General features: G+C 32.6%; 1 long non-coding RNA gene across 1 annotated transcript; it reads right to left on the bottom strand.

The window, feature by feature from the left end:
• LOC128239887 (uncharacterized) lies at positions 1 to 2,191 on the bottom strand. Its single transcript, XR_008261960.1, has 3 exons — positions 2,067 to 2,191; positions 1,354 to 1,424; positions 1 to 755 (listed from the first exon to the last, which is right to left on the bottom strand). It is a non-coding gene; the product is annotated as an uncharacterized LOC128239887 (long non-coding RNA).
• Between the last annotated feature and the right edge of the window lie 2,722 nt (positions 2,192 to 4,913).

Genomic DNA, 4,913 nt, shown 5'->3' with positions numbered 1-4,913 from the left:
AAAGAAAATAAATATTGGTTGCAGTAAGCAATGCGCATCACTTCTAATAAACATTCCAACAGACTGAAAAATAAATCAACACAAATGGAAAAACTGTTTGCAAGTCAGCTAGTATCTTATTTTATGCCTTATCAGATTGCTATGCAAGCTGGAAGCTTACAAAATCACTCTTAAGTCTGTTGCCTAAGTAGAAACAAGAATGGACATCCTTTTCCTGAGGTCAAGAGAAAGTATCTTGGAGGTCTTGAACTCACAACCTTGAATTTGGGGCTTATCCTCTAGACCACTTTCACCTTTTCACATTTTAATTTAAAGAGCCCAGTTTACAATATGGCATTTAAAAGGATGTGCCCTATTAATGGATTTTCTGAAGTCTTAAAAATTGAACTGAACAAAATAGTTCTCCTTAATTTGGTCTGCTGATGCCATCTGTTTCTGTTTTTGTAGTTATCTCCCCTCCATAATATAGGAAAACCACTTTAAGCGTAGATAAATCCTTTACCATATTACCCTTTTAAAATATATGTTCGGATTTATTTAATAATCACGGACCTACAGATGACTTTTATCTTCAACTTCACATCAGTATGTAAGTCATCAAATATTTGAGATGACAAGATGTTCCACTGAACGCTTTGTTTCCATCTTGCACTCATTTTTCCAAGGTAGGCATTGCAGTTGTGTTAGATGATTTCCATGCATTGCAGGTCAATCCTCATACAATGGCATTTTTGATTACATTCGGATTCCAGCGCCTGAAATAGAAAACAGAAAATACAACAATAATAGAAATTATATTTTCAGATCAATTATTTTAAAAGCCTGTACAACAACAGAAAAGTATTCACAAAACATTAAGTGCAACACCAATTTAAAGCTGCATCCTCATGGTTTTACTGTTCTGACACCTTTTTTATTTTTATCTTTAAACGAGCCAATTGGCAATTATTGTGCAAATGTATGGAAACCAGTGATATTAGACTGCTGACATAATATCAGATCACAGTCTTTCATATACAAGTTTGAAAATTTGGTAAAAATTCCTCCAACTAGTCATATAAGGTCACACATAATAGAACAGATTTTAATTGTTTGGAAAATATTTTTTTGCTATTGCTTTAAGCCATATAATTAATTATATGTGTAAATTTAATTTAATTACTCCTTTGGGCTTTTGAAGAACGACCAAGAAGAACTGTCATTCTGTGAGAGAGCAGCTTTTAGCTCTGGACTACTGGTAAATTAAAAAATATGAAATGAAATTCATGTTTAAATTCATCTACAATGTTGATATTTTAATACTGTCCATCCTTGTTGGTTAATTGTACAAACATGCAGGTACTTTACCATTACCTCATCTGACTTTTTTCATTAGAAGAAGCCGGGAATCAGAGTCAGCTGCACCCCTGGTACCATACTCTTCTCTGAAAATGACAATAAGATTAAAATTTAAATGTCTGCATTTCATTGGCACAGTAAAAATGTCAGCATTTTTCAATGTTTCTGCATCACCACCACTGGTGGATATCATGGAATTTAGTCTTGAAAGAAATGTGTGCTGGTTTATGCGTTCAAACTCATTTTGTTAAACCGATAGAATGAAGATCTAATTTATTTAGAGAACTATATTAGTGAACAGGGCCGAGGCATTCAATTGTGCCATTACATTAAATTGTTCGATACCAACACTCACGGACATATAAACCATACATCTTTGGATAAAAGAATGTAAAATTAAAATTATAAAAAATTTAAGTTAATGATATGAAATGTATGAGATAAATACACTGAGAAAGAAAGTCTTACCTAGCGCTATTATCGATCTAAGTAAAGTCAGATTCAGACTTATTTGTTATTACAAATAGAGTATTTGTTTTCTTAATTTTTGCCACTGATCACTGGAGCTTCAAAATTGTTATTTACTATATTAGAATCTGTCAAATGAAAGAAGACTTTACCCCACCCACTAAGAATTAATGACATTTCCAATTAGTTTCTCATTAGGGCTCTTTTAAAACTATTTATATATTTTATTAAAATACAATAAGTATAAAAATAACACTTACACACAAATAAGTGGTAAAAGTTCGCTCCTCATTCTGTCTTTGGACTAACATATCTCTTGGTTGTTTGAACATCTTCTTGGTCGGCCATGATGGACTATTTTCTTACGACCCGTATTATATCCGAGGCCATATCTTGATACTAGCCGAGGAGTTCCGATTGTTTGGATTGTGGTAACCAAGTCGGATAAGTGAGTTTCCTCCAGGTACTCCGGTTTACCCATCAACACAAGACAACACTCTCGTGCAACATCGTGCTAACCACAGTGATTTATATAAGTTGCAATCGTTGTAAAATTAAATAAATTTGAACTAAATTAAACTTTTATAAATCAAGTCATGTGTATTTCTAAAACTTGTTGATTTTTCTTTAAAACGTCTTTGTTTGAATTTGTACGCAGTTTAAACAGTAGATTAAAATTGTCATACCATATGGCTATTTCAGTACAGTTTGAGAATATTTGATGATAATATGATCAATCATGTATCATTTCTTAAAGCAATTCTATCACTTGTTACTCTGATATCAAAATATTACTTAAATGATGAGAAAGTAGAAATAAAGGAATTTTTCTCTCGGCTGATGATGTTTAGATAAAAAATCTGAAATGGAGGGTAGGGTAAATCAAGTTAAAATACAAATGTTTTTGACCTTTTTTAATTTTGTTTTTTTGCAATCCAGGAAATGATACACATTTAGAAATGTTCAAGCTGTTCATAGTTTGAAAGGATGCCCATTAGAGTCGTACTACCTTAATTAAAGGTTACACTAAATCACACTAAATATCGAAGCCCGTACTTAAAGTATTCTGTTTTATTTATACTTGTATGTTGGACGTTGACCCTTGTGAGTTTAAGACCGTTGTATCCATTGTTGACATTAACTACAAGGGACTAGACACTAGATTGTCCCAAAATCGGCAAATACAGTTTTTCTTTAAAACAAGTCTAAAATTATCAAGTTAAAGAACAGGGCATACTGATTTGAGATGTAAAAGTCATGTCATGCCTATTTTTTAGTTAATACTGGGACTGACGTGGTAGACAAACCAAATGAATTTCGAATTCGACAAATACGCTAAAACTGCGAAAGGTACCTGTGTCGTAAGATGATAAGGTGATAATACGGTAGTAAGATTCAATGCGTTTTATACAACGATATCAATGCTATGACAATTTTCTCTTCTTTTTGCAATGGTATCATCTGGTGTCTAGTCCCTTTAATAAAGAATAGAACTCATGGTTTTATTTACAAAATAGGTAACAATTGTCAAGAATTGTCGGAAGTTTGTATTGGATTTGGAATCCTTGAATTTTGCAAAGAGACGAAATGGGTTTGACGAGAGATTCAAATTGTGGACGAGGATGAGAAGATTTTATTTGATTTACACCATTGTTTGTCATACATGGTGCAATCAAATACACAGCCTCCGTGGTTTGACATCTCCATTTTCATGACAACGGATGCTGCAACTGCTGAAGATACCAACGTTAAATTAACTGGGAGAGCAAGGCACAGTTCCATTTGTGCAGGTAAGATGCTTTAATTATGTTGGATTGATTCTACTAACGAAATATAATATATTGGTATCAACAAATACATAAAAAATTAAAGTAAAAAAGGAACAAAGTAGCAACACAGCTATGCGAAGAAACCAGGCGTTTAATGTGTGCAATATTTTGTTTTGAAAATAAATATACAGATCGTCACCTTCTACCCTCAAATGATATATACAACTTGTTGAACAACTGCACCTCATAGCAAAAAAACAATTGATTTAAAACTGAGTTCATATTTAATGCAAATAACAGCAAACCCAAGAGTATGTTTCAGATGAGCATGCTTAACTTTTTTTTATATATTTATCATTAATGAGCTTGACCTTGACCTCAATGACCGTAGACGTAATCCAAAAGTACAACCGTACTTATTTGTTATATACTAGGTTGCATAGCCATGATTTATTGCAAACGGAAAGCATGCTTTGTCAACAGCTACATTTACGTTCATATTACTGACTCCAAAAGCTATTCAAGATATGTCTATATATATTATATAACCTACATATAACCTTCGGCACAACAAGTTTAACAACTCTCAATCAATTCTAACTGAAATTATTGAGAATAAACCATAATGGACTTTGTTTACTACCTTGACGTTGTTCAAAAGCAATCTAAAGGTATGCCTACAAGAAAAAAATCATCACTTTTCATCAATTTTATATAAAGTTATGAATAATTTGTCAACTTGTTACAGAGACCTTAAACCTGCTGTTCCAAAGCAATACCTTTAGTTTGTCTTTACGTAAGCGTCCTACACAATAAGTTTCATCTCTAACAACAATGATTTAGCTGAAATTAATTTTCTTCTTTAAGTTATAGTCACCTTGACCTTGATCCCACTGATACCAAATACAATCATAATGTATGTTAACATTAGCTTGCTCTATATATAAAAAGTGTCAATACTTTAAGTTATGCTCATCTTAAGTTATTGAATAGAGTCCATTTTTTTCTAGTTTTGGTAACAGCGACGTTAACCGCACCGACCGAAAAAGCGACCCAAAGCTACCTCTTCACATACAACAAGTTTCATCACTTGACGCCAATTATTGCAATAGTTATTCAGCGGAATCAATATTTTTTACCTTGATCATAATGATCCAAACTGTTATACAACTCGCTTGATCAGCAAAAAATTCCCGTTACTATGCAGAAACCATTTTTTTCAAATTTTAGTTATAGCGTCCATGAAATTAACCCAACAATCCCATGCTACGTATTTACATTGCTACATAAAACACCAAGAATCATCACTATCCATCAATGCTAACTTAGGTTATTGTG

This window comes from Mya arenaria, chromosome 7, assembly GCF_026914265.1.
Source record: "Mya arenaria isolate MELC-2E11 chromosome 7, ASM2691426v1".
In the NCBI taxonomy this organism is placed as follows: domain Eukaryota; kingdom Metazoa; phylum Mollusca; class Bivalvia; order Myida; family Myidae; genus Mya; species Mya arenaria.
Note: the sequence above shows the minus strand (reverse complement) of the source record. Positions and strands in the feature narration are given on the sequence as shown.